Raw genomic sequence first — 19,276 nt, 5'->3', positions numbered from 1 at the left:
GTTCCCTATAGTTAAGTGTCTTTCATGGTTTGTCTCTCTTTTCCCCTTTTCCTTTTGTGTTTTGTTTCTTAAATTCCACATATGAGTGTAATCGTATGGTATTTGTCTTTCTCTCACTATTTCACTTGGCCTTATACTCTAGTTCTATCCATGTCATTGCAAATGGCAAAATTTCATTCTTTTTAATGGCTGAATAATATTTCATTATATGCGTATATCACATCTTCTTTATCCATTCATCTATTGATGGGCACTTGGTTTGCTTCTATATCTTAACTATTATACATAATGCTGCTGTAAACATAAGGGTGCATGTGTCCCTTGGAATTAGTGTTTTGTATTTTTTGGGGTAAATAGCTAGTAGTGAAATTGCTGGATTGTCGGGTAGTTCTATTTTTGACTTTTTGAGGAACCTCTAGAACCTCTATACTGTTTTCCACAGTGGCTGTCTCAGTTTGTATTTCCACCAATTGTGCAAGAGGGTTCCCCTTTCTCCACATTCTTGCCAACATCTACTGTTTCTTGTGTTTTTAGCCATTCTGACAGGTGCAAGGTATATCTCATTATAGTTTTGATTTGCATTCTCCTGATGGTAAGTGATGGTGGACATCTTTTCATGTATCTGTTGGACATCTGGATATCTTCTTTGGAGAAATATCTATTCATGTCTTCTGCCTATTTTTAATTGGATTATTTGTTTTTTTTAAGTGTTGAGTTTTATCAGTTCTTTATATATTGTGGATACTAACCCTTTATCTGATATGTCACTTGCATCTATCTTCTCCATTCATGCCTTTTAGTTTTGTTGACTGTTTCCTTCACCATGCAGAAGCTTTTTTTCTGGGAATCATTATTATTCTTCCAATTTGACAAATGGGAAACATGATGCTGGGGAAATGAAATGACTTGTCCAAGGTAAGTCACTGTTGCCTAAGTGGCAGATTCAGAAATCTATTTCAGGTTCCTGGACCACAGATGTGCATTAGTTATCTCACAACTATTGCCTGACAGTTCATTCTTTATCTTTGTATTCAGATTAAATGATTTAACTACATCAGTTCAACTCTTCAGATCAGTATAAGTGATGTTATATGGCCACATACCAGACATTTCGTCAGGCTCTAGATAGACATAAAGACAAACACAACATCTCTGGGAGCAGAAAAATCTATGTGAGATCAATTAAAGAATAGTAGTAGAGATATGAAGTGATAGCAATAATCCAAGAGATCATACAATGTGTGGAATGGATGACAAGTACTATGGGGTTCAGAGAGGAGGTTGTTTGCAAAAATTTCATGGGGGAAGCATGACTTGAGTTTAGCCAAGAAAAGCATGAAGAAAAATGAAAGCACCTCAGGCCAAGACACATAGTGGACAAAGGCAAAGAGGAGGGAAGGTGAAGATACACGTCTTGACAGTAGACCCAGTTGACTGGAATGGATGCATTATGCAACAATGCCATGTTGAAAATCCTACTATAAAGGGCAAGTGAGCCAGATGTTTGAGAGCTTTGAAATATTTATTTAAAGGACACAGTAAGGTTGTGGGTTTTTTTTTTCTCCCTAAATTATTTCATCAGGTTAGTTTTAAAATTAGATAATTAATTCAGTAAAAGATTGCTGAAATTCCACACTACAGATCAATTAATGTGGTCAAACGGATCACTTTTGTTCATTTTCCTAATCACCATTTGGGAAAACCCTCAGGCTCTGGCAGAGAGCAACTGCATTTAAGAAACAAAAGTTTAATGCAGGATTTATGTGCTATTTTTTAATTAAATTGCTAGGGTTTTCAGAAAGCAATTTACCTAGGATCTTTGGAAACTGTTATCTGCTAATGGAGGCACACTCTTCAAAGTTTTCTTGGGACTTTCCTGAAAATTTCCTTGAGGTTTGTTCCATCACACTCATGGGGATCAATGATTAGCACACTGAAAACAGCAACGTTTTCCCAGCAAGAGAAAGCAAATGTCAGAAGCTGACCATACAGTAAGAAAGCTTAGCAAGTCTTTGGCAAAGCAAACAAACACCCGCTTAAGGGGACAGCCCCCAAGGCTACTTTTAAATTTTATCGAAACCACCATCAGGAAAAGATGATAAAAATACTATATGTTTTCTGATAGTTCCGGTCTTTATTAATGTCTGACAAATTATATAGCCAGTAGACACCTTTGGGTTATCTTCTGGAGATATCAACGATATTACAACATTGAGGACGGCTCACCACGAACAGTGACAAGATGCTAAAAGCTTCTGTACTGACATATGATTATGTAATGTTCAACATGTGCCAAAAACTTTTAATGCTGATGAGTGAGTCCTGAGCAGTGAATAGGAAATGCATTATGTGCACTTTTGCATAGGCTCTGACACATGCATTGGGAAAGACATTTCATGGGCACAGAGGAGCTCTATGGCTGGTAGCACTTCTTTGAAAGAATAATGCTTCCCAGCCAGACAAAGGTTTCACTGCCACTTGGTGAAACTGAATCAGATGCTATTTTGCAGGTAAACTGAGTTAAAGTGGCATCTATGAGCATAAGTGGTCAATCCTCTGATTCCATGGAAGAGGTAATTTCTACTTCTACAGCATATGTAGATGCTTAAGGATGGACTTCAGGGTCACTCGGGTGGCTCAGTTGGTTGAACGTCTGACTCGATTTCAGCTCAGGTCATGATCTCAGGGTAGCAGGATCAAGCCCTGCATTGGGGTGCTTGGTGCAGAGTCTTCTTGAGATTCTCTCTCCCTCTCCCTCTGCCCCTCCCACTCGTGCTCTCTCTCTCTAAATAAATAAATCTTAAAAGGAAAGGAAGGATGGGTTTTGTGAAATTAAAATATGACAGTAACCATTTGAGGGATTATCCCTTTAAAACACTACCCCCTGGGTCATATAACACAGGATATTAAAAATATTTTTTGACTTGAGTTTTCTAAACTATCTTGTAACTATCCCTGGCAAACAATAATTCTGAATGAAGACATTATTTTTGCTATGTTGATAATATAATGGGTCTTTGTAGGCTCTGGGGATGACTTCTTTAAAAACATTATTTATTTATTTATTTATCTATTTATCTATTTATTTATTTATTTATTAGAAATACAGAAGGAGAGGCACAGACACAGGCAGAGGGAGAAGCAGGCTCCCTGCGAGGAGCCCTGATGTGGGACTCGATCCCAGGACCCAGGGGTCATGATCTGAGCCAAAGGCAGATGCTCATTCACTGAGCCACCCAGCTGCCTACTCTGGGAATTACTTCTAGGCCTATTTTCACTGTATATGACTCTGAACTATTGTATATAATTCCTGAATTTATTGGAATTTATTGATTGGTTGTGCTTACTCTCAGGAGCTCTGTTAGGAGCTCCCAACAGTAGGACTATGTCAGATACAGCTAGACAGTAAATGGTACCTACTGCCTCCTCTAAAAATTCACCATACATTCAGATTTGGCTTGTGGGATGCCAGCTTGCAACCTTCAATTTATTTCCATTCTTAACTGACTTATGTGGACACAATATTTTAGTGGCTGTGTGGGTCAAAAGCAGAGATCCTCCAATTTCCAGCTGTGAGGTTTTTCCCATTGTTTCATGCTGTCTATTTTATTCTACATATTTCTTCCTTATCAGATGAATCTACTACGTTAAATTTTCTTCTCTTTTTAGGAAAATTAAATATATCCATGTCCTGAATTGCTTTCTCCTAATAAAACTTGGTTTTGTGGGAACTCCCGTCACCTTTCGTATGTTTTGTATAAAAAGTTGAAACATCTTGGTGTTTGATTTTAAATTAAAATAATGCTGTCTTAAGAGAAATAAAAACAATTATGGGAAAATGTCTTTGCCTACTGTCTTCACAATTTTTATTCTAATAGTCACCTGACACGAATGCTTTGATTAAAGGGAGTAGAGGTAGATTAAACATGGAAATGCCATTTTAATAATTCAACAGTGAATTTTATTATTACTTTGTGGAGTGGAAATTCTTGGTTACCCACCCAACACCTATTCCCCTGTATTCCTTATAAAGATCCTAATTATTTATGTGTTTACCCCTCCCTCAGATGACAAAGGAGCAGATAACTTCATTCTCCACTGTGGGAGTAGATCATGCCTGATCTGGGGCAAGTCAGGGATTCCTTCCTTTGGCTTCTCTTATTGATCGAGGTCTGTGATTTGAGCCCACCTGACAAATGGAGGAAAAGACTTATACTCAGTGCTTGAGGTAGACCCTTGTCTCTCCGTCTTACTAGACATGAACAACAGAGCTCACAGCTCCAATTTCACTGACACCATCGGATGACTACGGGGCAATCACCGTTAATATGAAGTTGGTGTTGAGGGAGGCGGGGAGGAAAGAGAAAGAAACATAGAGTTTGTTGACATTCTTGTGTTGGTGATCAGACTTTGCCTGGAGCCCTCCTTTCACTCTCTGAACTTGCAATTATGTGAAACAATAAATGTCTTTGTTATCGAAGCCATTTTGTCACGTGGCTTTCTATGATCTGTGCTGAAAATATCATAACAGATATTCTCATGGTGCTAGATGATTAAATCAGGCTTACATAGGGAGGCTTTGGGGTAGTCGGTGCTGATTACCTGGTTTGATATGCTCTCACCTAATTTCCATCTCCCCACTGGGACATAAAAGAAGTTCTGGACAGCCCTACCACCTGCATCAGGGTGCTAGAGATGCCAAGCCAGGAGAGATGAAAGAGGGCCAGCAAATCTGGGGAGAGGTTTAAACAATAACCAGTAACATCTTGCCAATAAAGGGAATTATCAGAAACTGATAATCCTCTAGCCTGTGAAATGTGAATAATTTTTAATAGAAATAGTTCAAGAATTAATAGCTGCCTTGAACAGTTTCCTAAAGACAATCAAGAATCTTTTAATGACTTGGAGTCATGGTGGTGCACACATACTTCAATCTGGGATTGCACTTGTTTACTCTTTTAACATCATCTAAAAGGTTGCAATCACTCTTGCCTATAAGGTGTTTTCTTCCACCATGCTTTTTCCTGCCTAATGTGGGCTTCTAATTTGCTGTAGTCTGAGAAATCAGATAAACATGGTTGTCAGAACTTCATGTTGAAGAGGAATCAATAGGGCCTGTGTGACAGACCAACACCATGATAGATGAGCTTTGGTAAATAAGATCTGAGGAGGGCTCCTTGTGGCTATAGGGACTGGGGAGACTGGATTATTAGCCATATTATCTAAGACGGTTTTCCTGAAAACTGAAAGAATTCATCAGGTCATCTACTCTGACCCGATCCTGCTCCACCTGAGGACATAGACACAGAGCTAATAACAATGGGTAATATTAGTGAGGATTTTTGGTGCTCCGGACAGTATTTTATACTTACTATCTCATGTGCCCTTCACCATTGCCCAACGAACTGGAAACAATTATCCTTCTTTTCTCATAAGAATACAGAGGCACGAGAGGTTAAGTAATTTGCCTCAAGTTATGCAATATGAAGTGGTTGAGAAAGGATTCAAGTCAACACAACTTGGCCAAGAAGGGCCTTTGAAACCACCACATGGTGACTTGAAGTGACTTGCCACTGATCAAGAAATCAGTGAAGGTTAGAGATTAGAATTCAGGTCTTCTGATGATCATCCCAGGACATTGTAAGAAGAATGTGCCCTGTTACCAATTACTATAATTACACACACACACACACACACACACACACACACACACACACACACACACGAGTCATCACAGAGTCATTCTGACTTACAAACTTTTCCAAAGTTGTTTTTCCAGATCAACTTTGTTCTTTTTCCTCATCATCTCTTCACACCACATCAAAATAATTTTTAATACAAGTGTAGGGCTGAGGTGGGGATTTGGGCTGTTTAGAATTCTGCTCTTTTGCAGAAATATCCTGAGGATAATGATCAGTGAATGTTTGAGAAGAAAAATATCTGGAGAAATCATTCTGGGTATTAGCTTCATAATGAGAGACTAAAAATGATGTGTAGAAGTTTTTATCAAGCTAGTGAATTCAAATATTTTTGAAAAGGATATCTCTAACCAAAAGTTATTCAGCAGCTACGTAAGCCATTCCTGTCTTTCTCAGAGCTTCATGACTAGGGGTCTCTTGAGGTGTCACCTTATTTCTGCTGTCAAATTTTACAAAGCAAAGGCTGTACTTCTAGGGTGGCTCCCTCTTCTGAGACTGTCACCAGCTGTCCAGTGTATCTTCAGGCTTATTGTGTCAAGTTAGATCTTACTTGCCCAGGTAACCAGCAGCTAACCACTGTTCATGATTCTACAATAGCTTTTATTGATAGCTCAGAAGATCTCTCTGGCACAGGATAATTGTTGCTGTTGACAACAATTGCATGTTAAGTGAGTGCCTCTGCAGATTTCTTTCTGTCAAGTCAATGTTTTACATCTGTGCCATGCCCATATCCTTACCTTTTATTTAATATTATTGTCATTTTGCAAAAATTTCCAGCAAAGTATTTTTTAGGATGTATAGGGGATTCCTGTATTTGGTATTTCCTATCTCAAATAGGTATGTTTACATTAGAAAATGCTAGCTCAATTAAGGAAATTATGCAGGCTTTGGAAGAAAAAGTCATGACACTTTCTGAAATCACCCAGTGAACTAATGATCACTGTTGTTCTCTTGGGCTCATGGGCTCATACTATATGTTCTAGGAGAGAGATGGAAAAATTTTCTTCTGTCCTCCTAGAGTGTTGCCTTCCCGAAGTGGTAACTGCTGTGGCCCCAAGGATATGGTCTCATACATTGCTTCAAAGGTGGATGGGAATGTGGTCTATTCAGTGTGGCCGGTAGTAGCCTAAGTCAGGCACAGCCATGAAAGCGTCAGAGAACAGGTCCTTGGTTATGCAAGGATGGCCTATCCATTCTTCTTTTCTCCCCTTGCTTGGGCCAAGTTTGGACCAAAAGTGAATTAGGGTCTGGTCTCTTAAACAGGAACACTATGCCCTAGAAGGCATTTGTATTCATTTCTGCATAGCTGTTACATATGCCCCCACAGACATACATGTGCATACACACACACACACACATAAGTACACACAGCATACAAACACACAGACATACAGATGCCGAGGCACTTCATACAGACCTACAAACATATGAGATATGACTAATAAAGAGATATAGAGAAGTGGGCAGATGTATACCTACAGGCAGATACACCTCAGGCGTGCACAGATGGATGGACACACATATATAGACCTGTACAAATTCAGGCCTGCAAATATGCAAATAAAGGCAAACACACACATGTCTATGCCCTCTCTATGAAACCCATGATGGCCACATCTACTTAAATGAAAGTTCAATCTCTCTCGGTGTGGGAAATGGAAATGCTGGCCAGAAATCCAGAATGTTAGAATTAGGTGAGGTGCCAGCCTTGAGCATCTGCACTCTACTGAACTTTACATTCTCCATATCAAGGTGTGAGAAACACCCTCTTGGGGTGCTCCTGGAACCCAGTGCCTCTGTGACCACTGGAAGGAAGACGCCTCTGTGTCTGCAGCAGGAATGGGGAAAGCCAGGACTGGAGCAATGAAGTGAGAGCCTGGAAACGTGTGCACTTGGCCTCCCCTGACCTCTTTCTATGAAGACCGGGAGCCATGCTCCATCATGTGATTTGATACCTGTTCTCCTTCTTTGAAGGGGAGGGGCATGCAGAGAAAATCCAGCTGAGGAGAGAATATTCAGTAGAAGGATGCTCCAAAGGCTCCCCAAATGCACGAAGCTCTGTTGGTGCATCGTAAATGTATTTGGATGCGCCTTATCTAATTACAACTACACGACTATAACTTTCTTCCTTCAGGTAGAAAGTTGTCTATCCAACTTTCCATCATTGCATCTGCTCTAACAGATCTTTCTAAAATAACTTTCACCATGTGTGGTGTTTCATTTGAAAGCTGATTATGAAGTCCAGGAAGTACTGGCTTGTGTATTCACTATTTCCCAATAGGGGTTCTGTGGAGGATATCGTTTCATCGTACTGCGGTTTGTTTTGATGGGTGAGTGGGAACATTTATTTGCTTTCTGAAGGGAGAGCAGACACCTAGGAGCAAGGTAGATCTGATAGGGAGGAAGACACGGAGGAACTCCAATAAATAGTTATTAATAGTAGCTACCACGTATTGATCATCTACCATGTATTGGCCTGTACTCCAGGCACTTTGCCTACATTATCTCTATCCCCAGGACAACCCTATGAGGTGGAAGTAGCATTACTTCCATTACATGGATGAGGAACCTCAGCTCAGTGCTTCTTGGATATGAAACATATTTATCCATATGTGGCTTGAGGTGGAGAAAATTCAATTCATGGATTCAGAATCTCAGAGTTTAATGATGGATGTGGGGGAATCACCCCTAAACTCCATATTCCATTTTTTTCCCCCATGACTGTTTCATATTTAGAATTTTTACCTGGATCAGATTTGATAAGGGTGCTGATGGCCAGAAAACTCTACTGAGCAATGCTCCTGAATTGTTAAGGAGTTTAGAGTATAAATCTGCAATTGAGGTGCCTGGATTTCAATTCTGACTAAGCCACTTACTGACTGTGTGACCTTGGGCAAAACAATCCATTTTCTGCATCCTAAGGTTCTGGCTTATAACATGGGGGTTATCACAGCACCCACGCAACTGGACGGTGATGAAAAGAACCCAAGTGGACCCGGGCAAATTTCTCAGAACTTCTTGGCACATGGTCAACAACATGTCAGTGTCAGTGACCACTATCATTTTTATTTCTAGTCACAATTTTGGGTCCTCATTTCCTTATATGTTACTGGAGCGTCCCTCCTCCAGAGATAAATGTGAAGAAGGAAAAAGACATATTCCTTAACATTTGTCTCAAGGGACTGAATGCTGAGTTGAGAATTTACCCCAAGTACCACCTTCATCATGAAAGGAAGGACTAAAGAAAAAGAGTCTATGGCCCCAAAGACCTTCCCCACCCCCCAGCCTCAGACACAGCTGATTAGTCATATTATTTGGTTTGAGCCTGGAGAGGAGTGGAGGCAGCAGGACTGTTTGGGGCCACAGCCTTGTTCTCGTGAAATGGGATGAAGGTCAGCTGGTTGGTACCTATGGCAATAGGGTTAGTCCAACTGAGACCTGACTAAGACACTGATCATAATAATGTAGCAAGAAAAATGAGCGAGACCTTTGAATGGCAGGGTTGTGTGGGTGGGAGGCTCGCTGAAGAAACTGATGCTCTAACTTTATTGCACTATTATTTCCGTGAAGGGAAATATCTGTGACAAGCCAAGACAGGGCTCTGAAGCAATGCACGCTATTCTGTTTTCTTTTCTTTTCTTTTCTTTTCTTTTCTTTTCTTTTCTTTTCTTTTCTTTTCTTCTTTTCTTTTCTTTTCTTTCTTTTCTTTTCTTTTTTCTTTTCTATTCTTTTCTTTTCTTTCCTTTCTTTTCTTTCTTTTCTTTTTTCTTTTCTTTTCTTTTCTTTTCTTTCTTTCTTTCTTTCTTTCTTCTTTCTTTCTTTCTTTCTTTCTTTCTTTCTTTCTTTCTTTCTTTCTTTCTCTTTCTTTCTTCTTCCTTTATTTCCTTTCTCTTTTTTTTATTTTCTTTCCTCCCTCCTTTCCTTCCTCTCAACCTCTCTCTTTCCACCTTTCCCTCCTGTTCTCCCTCTTTCCTTTTCTTTTTAAATATTTGATGGTGGGGAGTCCATTCTTCTATGTTTGCAATAGTCATACAAATGACCTTGGTAACCCATAGGCACTGCGAAAGGAGAGCTTTCTAGCTGCCACGGGGTTGAAGAGACATTCCCGTCAGCACCGACTTGTGGAAAATGTATGGAGGATAAATTGTCTGAATACATTAAGTCAGTGTTAGAAACAAGTATGGAATTGTGGAGAAAGTTTGGGCTAGAATGGCTAGACATAACAAAGGAACTTCAAAAAAAAATTAGGACGAGTTGAATGTAGTCCTCACTTCTTCATTAACTTTGTTTTTGTGAATCTGCACTGACTTGTTACAGCTACCACTGCTGTGGTATCAGAAGGGCATACAAAGAAAAACAGAGCATAATTATTCAGCATGCTCAGAGATTTCTCCAACACCCTGGCTCGGCCTTCCGCTAGAAGTCAGCGAACTCAGCCTCAGACGCTTCTACAGGGAAGAAATAAATCAAATCAAACAGACTGAAGACCTAACAAAAGGAAAAGTACTTTTTAACGTTTGTTTCTGTGGCCACTTCCACTGGCGGGGAGTGTCTTCAATGAAGTAAGGAGGGTCAGGGACAATGAGATTGTTAGGGTCAATCCTGAACATCAGAAATAATTATTGTCCCATCTCACGACTCCCTTAGATCTGCAAATGCTCAAAATCTGTAATTTATTCCTTTCCCGGCCATGTCAGGAGCCTGTGATCTCACTTTTTTAGAAAGCCCACAGGATGTATTTATTGCTATCGTTATACTTGAGTTGTATACCTTTCATGTGTCACTTTTTTGGCAAAGATGTCCTCTTGTTTAAATCTCATCTGCTCCGGAGATTATAAACTCCTTGAGGGCTGGACCATATCTGAGGCTGAATTTATCCTTCTGGCAGTCTCCTACATGTAATAGTAGGTTCTCAATAGACATTTGATGCCCGAGTGATAATATGCATAGGGCCTCTTTTTCATGTGGGTTTGTATATAGCAACAGCAGGATGGATTTCTTTCTTCAGGGGCTGTGTCTTTGCCATCAACTGGACTTTTCTGCTGCCCACAAGAGGAGCACGAGATGTTGGGTCCTCTGATCCAACTCACCCCTCTGTTCATGTTCGCATGTCCCCAAGCACAAGACTATTCCCAGTTGGAACAATTCCCAGTTTGTTCTACTTGGGAGTCCAGGAGATATTACACTTTTGCCTATAAACTCTCACTGGATTTACAACATTGCCTTGTTCCCACCAGTAGCCCTGTAGGGGTGGGAATAAGAAGATGAGAACAGATGAAGAATAAGCTCCTTGGGTTACTATCTGGTCTCTGTTCCCACTTTCCTGCAGCCAAATCCAGGGAAATGAGAACAAAGTGGACATAGCTCGAGGGTAAACCTTATTTTCACAATGGATGGGGTTCTCTGAAGTCGCAAAGTGTTCTCTCTGCCTATAGGTAAGGGGAAAAAATGCAGAGTCAGGTACATCTTTTTTTTTTTTTTTTTAATCACCATTTGGAAATAGACTTAAGGTACTACCATTGACCACAGCCCATGAATATCATCTGAACAATTTTCCAGACTCTTGCTTTTTAATTTTAGAGCCAATCTTTGAGTGGGAATGTTCAATCACAACATACAGGTAACAAATAAGCAAACAGACAAGGTCGAATTTATCACTGAGTGTTCAGGTCATCTGCTAACCGTTCCAGGTATCTGATTCCAAAGCAAACATATCATCTAGCTATTAGGATCCCCTAGAGGCATTTAAGCTAAGTGAAAGGGCAAGCAATGATCTGTGGCACAGATTGCCACTGCAGCCAGAGTCACTAAAATTTCTGGAGGTGGAAATTTCACTTTGTTACTTTTGCATTGAATTATTCATTATGGTTTTTCCCTTGTGAAGTTTTATGGAAATGACAATTATTTAATTGGATATACAGATAAAACTAAAAATGCCAGTAATTACTGTTCACTCCCCGCTTGCCGCCTGGGTCTTTCTGGGATATTGACCAGTCCCACTGCTGTAAAAACCCCCTCCATAATCTGTGAGCACAGGCCAGTCAGCCAATCGTATCTCAGTTTCTGCATTTGTAATAAGATGATTGGAAGCCATTAATTTACTAAATATTACTATGTGTCTGATACACAAAAACAGAGTATTACGATGATCAGTGGCAGTAGCAATTTATTCAGAACAATTCTCTAGAATATTAATTGCAAAGGTGAGAAAAAAGAGTTTTTATCTACACCCCACCACTTCAACTTTATGTGTATTTAGCGGAGATGGGGGGAAGGAAGGGATATGTGACCCATAACAGATATTACTTTAGAGGAGATTGTATTACATTGAGTTTGTATGAATTGGCCCAACTGAACCCATACTTTTTTTTTTTTTTTCTTTTTTGCTTGTTTGTTACATAAACTCCTGCAATAGGCAGCCTGGATGACTGTATTCACTACAAAAAATCAGAGTTATTAACCTGGTGTAGTTGGCTACAGTTTTGTTAATCAAAAGCTGAAACAAAAATAATAATTTTCAGGTGAAATACTTATTGCTACTTCTTGGCTTTGCAATGAATATTATTTTCAGCACAGAAGTAATAATACTGAAAAGAAAGCAAGTATATTTTTTGTGATTGCACTATTCTATATCAATCAAAGCGATATACTGTTACCAGGTTTATCTTTAGAAGCCGTGTTCTTGGAGGTCAACACGAATATGTACACAGACGCACGCATTGCTTAGGCTCACTCCTATACGATATATTAAATTCACTATATTGGAATAGATTCTTAGGAGAGGCCAAGTGACTACTGGATAATTAAATATTATTACAGGACTGGATCATTTTCTCTTTCATTTAACATTATATAACAGTTTTTTGACTACTGTGTTTGAGGTTCTTTACTTATAATTTTTACCCTAAGTACTTTGCTAAAGCTTGTGAGACAGCTTTTAAAAATATTTGCGTATGTGTGTTTGTGCATGTTTGAAGTGAACACCAACTATTGGTTGATTGTGCTATCTCTAGATCTATACACCAGACCTCAGAAAGTCTCTACGGAGACAGATCACTGTGCTTCTTGGAGCTGTACAATAGAGATTACTCTCTCTCTCTCTCTCTTCCTCTTGAGCATTTTGTTATTTCCAACAACCGAACCTACACAAAGTAAGCTGGATTTCCCAAACTTGCTTGATTATAAGCAATACCTGGAATGCTTAAAAAATTGCTTATGTCCAGGACTCTTTTTTTTTTAGGGACTTCGATTCCTTGCGTCCAAGACAGTGCTCAGGCCTGTGTATTTTTATTTTTAGCAAGCATCCTTGGAGATTCTTAGTCGTAAGCAGGTTTGAAAAATGTGCTGCTGAAAAGAGACCAGAGTTACTGCATTCTCAGAAATGACGTGGCCCTGTAGAATTCAGCTGAATGAGTTAGCTTCAAGTAAATTTTTCTTTACCTTGAACTAATTTTTCCCTCTGTTTTTCTTTACTTTTTTTAAGCTTAAAATAATTTTTAAATACAAAAGTAGACTTTTTACGTGTGTCATAAAATTGGGAAAAGAAGTTCTTTCTTCTCGGTCTTGGTGAAACCTTAAGTTCTTAGAAGACTGGACAGCATCGGAGCTATAAGACAATGCAAGTCTGATTCTCATTATAGTCACCACAGATGAAATAATCCCAGACCGGTTGTGAAAAGCCCCCACCCCGTTTACTCAGGTCCCCGCCTCTGGGTCCAGACCCCTGGCCGGGATAGACTCAGGGATCACTGACCCTCTCCTGTTGACGGTGTTCATGGTTGGTTTGGTTGGAGAGCATGGACACTCGTGGAGTGCTCAGGGCCGTGCACAGAAGTTGCACTCCCTTGTGAAAGTGCAGAATTATGATGGCAGGAGGTGAGCAATGACTTTTGACTTCTCAGGTGACCTCGTGCACACTGAGCTGCAGTTTTTCTTCTCCTCAGCACTCTGTTGAGAAATCACGGCCAAGCTTGTTTTTCTTGCCCCGGTTCACCACAGCCAAGCCCACATGTGTGCATGGAGACTAGACCCAACTTCCTTCAAGCGCACAAAAGAAAGTTTACTGGACGTCTTCTCCTCAATTTTCCCAATTTTATGAGTCTTTAATGAGCATTTTCTCAGAGCTTGGCAGTTTCTGAATGTTGGAAAAGCATTTTTACTAGCGACTCCCCAGAAAAACACACCTGCGTGGTGGAGTCTGTGTTGTCAGCCATGTTTTTACAGGATGTGTGTGACCAAAAATAAAAGAGGAGAGAGACAGAATTTCACTTTTAAGCTCCGTGCCTGGTTCTAAACCACAAGGGGGAAAGGGAGGACTTGCCTGCCTCTTCACGTTCGGCCTTGTATAAGTGGTAGAAGTGATGTGGTTCTGATCTACAGGTGCTTTCATTTTTATTATTATTATTTTTTTGATTTAAAAATTTTTTTTACAAAGAGCTTTATTTTTAAAAATATTTTATTTAAATTCAATTTGCCAGCATATAGTGTAACACCCAGTGCTCTAGTGCCCTCCTCACTGCCCATCACCCAGTCACCCCCGTCCCTCCACTCTTCTCCCCTTCTGCAACCCTTTGTGTGTTTCCCAGAGTCAGGGGTCTCTCATGGTTTGTCTCCGTCTCTAATTCTTCCCCACTCAGTTTCCCTGCTTTCTTTTGTGGTCCCTTTCATGATTTCTTATACTTACAGGTGCTTTCATTTCATCTCTTTTCCACAAAAATAGCCTCCTCAGAAATACGACTTATGGGACATTTAGGAAAGCAAAGCCTCCCACTCCTGAGGTTGGATGTATTAAAGGCAATTTTATTTAAAGACAAAACTAAAACAACAACAAGCTTTAAAAAAAAAAAAAAAACAAACTGCTACTGCTGTTGAGAATCGCTTTGGCAATGAGACTTTTCAGTTAAGACATGCTAGTATCAGGATATAATGGCATGTGTACACCTTTTCTTTTGCATGGAGGGTGTTTAATTTACAGAGATGTAAGCTGTGATTAAGATCTAGAGATTTTCCCTAATAACTTTCTGATTCTCCAACCCACTCCTGGAAGCGGTCCTTTACATTTGGCCTGCTGAAGCTCTCGCAAAAAAAGAATTATCGCAATTCCAAATGAGTTCTGAATATTCCATTATTTAACCTTTTTCTACCTTGGTAACTTTCTCTAATCACTGAATCACATCATTTATTGGGTGTTTGAAAACGTGAGTTTAAAAACCTAATAACCCCCTTTGTCCCTTTCTTCCTCCTACTACACTTTAGATCTGTCACGGTAAGGAAATGAAGCTGTGAGCATTGAATTAATAAAGAATATACTGGTGTAGAGTAACTTCTCTAGTAAAACTTACAATCTTATAAAAAGCATAATTTTCTCTCCCCTCCAATTGATATTGAAATTAATCGGTAGCATTTCCTTGCTCATTAAAGAATATTTCAATAATAAGCAATGTTTTGACAAATGGAGGGGAGACTCAAGCTACATAAAGATTTGTGAAATTAGTTTCTACACTTATATTTTTATTTTATTTTTATGTGCATATTTTTTTTACAAGGCTATAATGTGATTGTCATGATATTAAAAGTTGAATTTATTTCTTTGTCTAAGCTGGCCTGAAATTAAAGTTGCTTCTTGTGCTTTACCTTTTATGCATAAGATTATAAAACACACAGTCCAGCAAATAGGAGCCCAAATCAATGAAAAATCTCCAATATATGGAATCAGTGAAAATGGAAAATATTTTTTTTTTGGTTAATACCTTGTTAATTGAGGTAATTGATTTTCTGTATCAAGGCAAAAATAAAAATTCATATTTAGGAAGTTTTTTTCTCTTTTTTTTACTCATTGTGAGTCCAAAGACTGAAAACAGGACAAACACACATTTTTGAGGAATATGAAATTATGTGCATGCATCTAAAGGTAAAATGTATGACAAAATAGGTTAAAAAATTCTTTTAAGTTTTTCAATGCAACTACGCATACTATAATGGGTACTAGCATATTTTTGTTTATTTTGCTCTGATAATGTTTTTACTTCATACATATACAAACATATAAAAATGTTTTATATTTGTCTCACAGTGCGCCTTTCCAAATGACGCAACAAAAAGTCAATCTATATTTTAGCCATTATTCTGCTGAACAACCTTTGGAGGGGTAGCGTGAGATAAGATAATCTCACTCAAGGAAATATGGCTAGACTAAAATTTTTTAAGTGGGGTTTGGTGAGACTTATAAGTTAAACAGGGGCAGAGTCAGTCATTCCAGGATAACTTTTAGATCAAGTATACGGCACTGAGATTAATTGTTCTTTTTTGTCTGTCTCTCTCCTGTAATTAACGTTGATCATCATTATTATGTTCAAAAAATTGACATTCCTAAGAAATTGTCTTTTCACAGAACTTTCTCTGAGAGCTGGTGGCCTGTTCTATTGCGGAGAGTTCTTCACAGGTAGAGTAGCCTGTGCTCTGACAGTGTTTGAATCTTCGCTTAGGTTTTCCTACTTTGTAATTTCTTCTAAGGCAGAACTTCCAAACCTGTCTTTTAGCATGGGACACTCAAGGCCAATGTCTGTTTTGTTTCTTTCTGTTTAATTGAGTGGGAAAAATAAAAAAAAGAGGAATACCATGGAAGCAAACTACTTTGTACAAAATAGGTGATTTCACTGGAACTGGGATTGGCTTATGTAGTATCTTCTAGGCTCTTCATTGTACAGCCAGGGGAAGGAGTGATTTCTCCAAATATTATGGGTTCTAATAGTTGAGCGCACTGGCCAAGAATGACAATGGTAAAGATACAATTAGCCATCCCTGTAGTCAGGTTTACTGTACTTCCTAGGAGTAAAGGCATTTATGTTTTTTCCAGTATCTTTGAAACTCAGGTCCAGTCTGTGGGAGTCAATTGCTCAGGCAAATCTTTAGAACAAGTGTTCATTTCCTAGGGCAAAAGGATCAGACTCGGAGAGTTAATTTACCTGTAGTCAGAAGCCTGACGGAAGGAATCCAAAATGCTAACCATGTATCCAAGGAACACAGAATGGCAAGTGTCGCAGACTACCAAGCTGGTAGCCGTGATTCAAAACATACATATTGACGCATTCCCCCCAGAAAGAAACACACAGATCCCTTCCAGAAATTCACTCTCAAGGCATGCACATGCGAACAAAGAGAAACCCAAGACTCACAGTTCATTTGAATTCACAAGGGAAAATTTTCGGGATGAATGTTGCTTTGACGTTGTCTAACTGATGCGGAGGGAAGCCAAACCTGTTTTTAATTGCAAAGCCAAATGGTTTATGCATGGGCTCTGCATGCTTGTGAGAACATGTTGCTTTTAGAGCCCCCTCCCCCTCTGTGAACACGAGACGAGGCTTGCCAGCACAGCGTTTGAGTACGGCCACGTTTAAAATGAGAAGCCTTGCAGGTATTTTTAAGGTGTGTGTGTGTGGGGGGGGGGGGTGTCAATCTGTCAGAGATGTCACTATAAGTGGATCTATCTGCCTATCTGTTACCACTTGCTAATTATGGATTTGGGTGATAATTGTCATAAATCTTGCCACAAAACGTGCAATAAAATGCATGTTCTAGGGGTAGAGGGTGATGCGTGCAGAAGGATAAAGCTAGACTCTGAGGGTTTGGGATCAACGGATCACAAAGCCTGTGCTGTAGAATTGTTTCACTGTTTAATATTCCAATGAATACACATATTGTTGTGTGTGTCAGGTTGCTTCAGGCAACATTGCTGGCATTCCATTATAGGAATGGTGAGTGTACACAGCACAGAGTCTGTAGAGAAGTTTCTCTCCATATGGCCAGAAAGGGCCTTCAGGAATACTCTGTCCTTATTGCAGCCATCCTAGAGAGGACTAAGAAAGAAACCAAATAAATGACTAGCAAAATAAGAAGTTTTCTTTTGTTTGTAAGGCCAGACCAATCACGGCAAAGTGAGATCCTGGAAAAAAAATCTTGAGATGAGTTTTAACTATTCGTTGTTCCAAAGATTACTTACAGGTAAGGATGAGAAAAGCTGGAACAGAAGGCCCACAATTTGTAAAGAAGGTCTACACATTTTGGAAAGAGTTGGCAGTAACAGAAAGTGTAGCCTAAAAATAGTTTTGCTTCTGTGTCCAGCTCTTGAAGTCACTGCCACCATCAGTTGCTGACTCATTAACTGACACAGTCACCTTATCTTCTAATCTCAGCAGCTTACTTTTCCCTCGTCAGCTGTCATCTGCACACACACACACACACACACACACACACAGCCTGTGGCTTTGAATATTAATTTTACAGTCTGCAACATGAGTCCAAATGTTGAGTTTAAGAAGTCCACTTTGTCTTTAGTGAAGTTGATCAGTACCTTTTTTCTGATATTCTGTGAAAGACTGTGAGTTTTCTTAGGGGCAGGGCAAAAAAATTATCAATCCTCTGTTCTCAAAGTAGATGTTCACTAAGTATTAAGAAATAAAGGATTCTTCCTAAAAATACTTTCTTCTGAGAAGGTGAATCACGGGATCACCTGGCCATCAGAGGACTAAGGGTGCCTCTGGACAGTGTTGCTTACTACTCTTAACGTAATTAAGCAAGCAGCTCTTGGACCCCTAGAAAAAGAGGGCCCTAAAATAAAGGAAGATAGTCCCTACCTCTAAGTATCCTATGTTCATATTCAAACCACAAGGTCTAAGTTATATATGTCAAATTCTCTGTTGACACGTATGCACATTTAACAGAACTCATTGGTCAAGGCTTAGTAGTGCCTGGTTCATACAACTCCAAAGGAATAGGAGCCTAGAACATTCTAGCTCAGCATTCAAAATGAAATGTTCTTGGGTTACTCATCCCTTTGCCCGTGGCCTACTCTATGTACACAGATTAGTATACCCATGAATAGGAACAGAGTCATGTACATACACTGCTTACATTTTTTTTTCCCAAGCTGGGATGCCTACTCTTTACTTACCATCAACTAGCACTGTTTATTTCAGGCTCCTGCTCACCCAGGCAATTTTCTTAGTAAGGGAAGCAGTGTGCATAGTCATTCCGTTTATACCTATTGACCACCTCAGGGAACAGGTGTGGTATAGCTTTCTCTGGTCTTTGTCTGCTCTTCACTAACCATTCAGAGGGTGTAACACAGAGTTGAAACCTAAATAATATAAACTTATTGAAGGTAGGAATAGTCATAATAAAATCAGTTATGTATTATGGATCTACAAAACATATTATAGCCAATATTATAGGAATGACTTGCACATATGTCACAACTACACTATTTGGGGTACTATTACCATGCCTATTTAATGAAATGAGAAAATTGAAGCCCGGAAAACTTGACTGGTTTGGCTAAAGGCATGTGCTGGAAACCAATCTGGGAATTGAACTCTGGTCTGTAAACCCATGCTGTTTTTTATGTCTTCCATTTTCCTCTGAGATAGGTGGCATGATAGATCAAGAGCTGCCATACCATGGAGGAAGAGGTTTGTTATTGGTTGCTATGGAGTGTTTCTTAGGTAGAATCAGACTCTTTGCCCCTGTATTTAGTTCAATGGGATAATGAAAAGACAAGAAAACAGTACTCTTCTCTACAA

The sequence above is a fragment of the Vulpes lagopus genome, chromosome 8 (assembly GCF_018345385.1).
Source record: "Vulpes lagopus strain Blue_001 chromosome 8, ASM1834538v1, whole genome shotgun sequence".
Taxonomy (NCBI): Eukaryota; Metazoa; Chordata; class Mammalia; order Carnivora; family Canidae; genus Vulpes; species Vulpes lagopus.
This window is presented reverse-complemented; position numbering follows the sequence as displayed.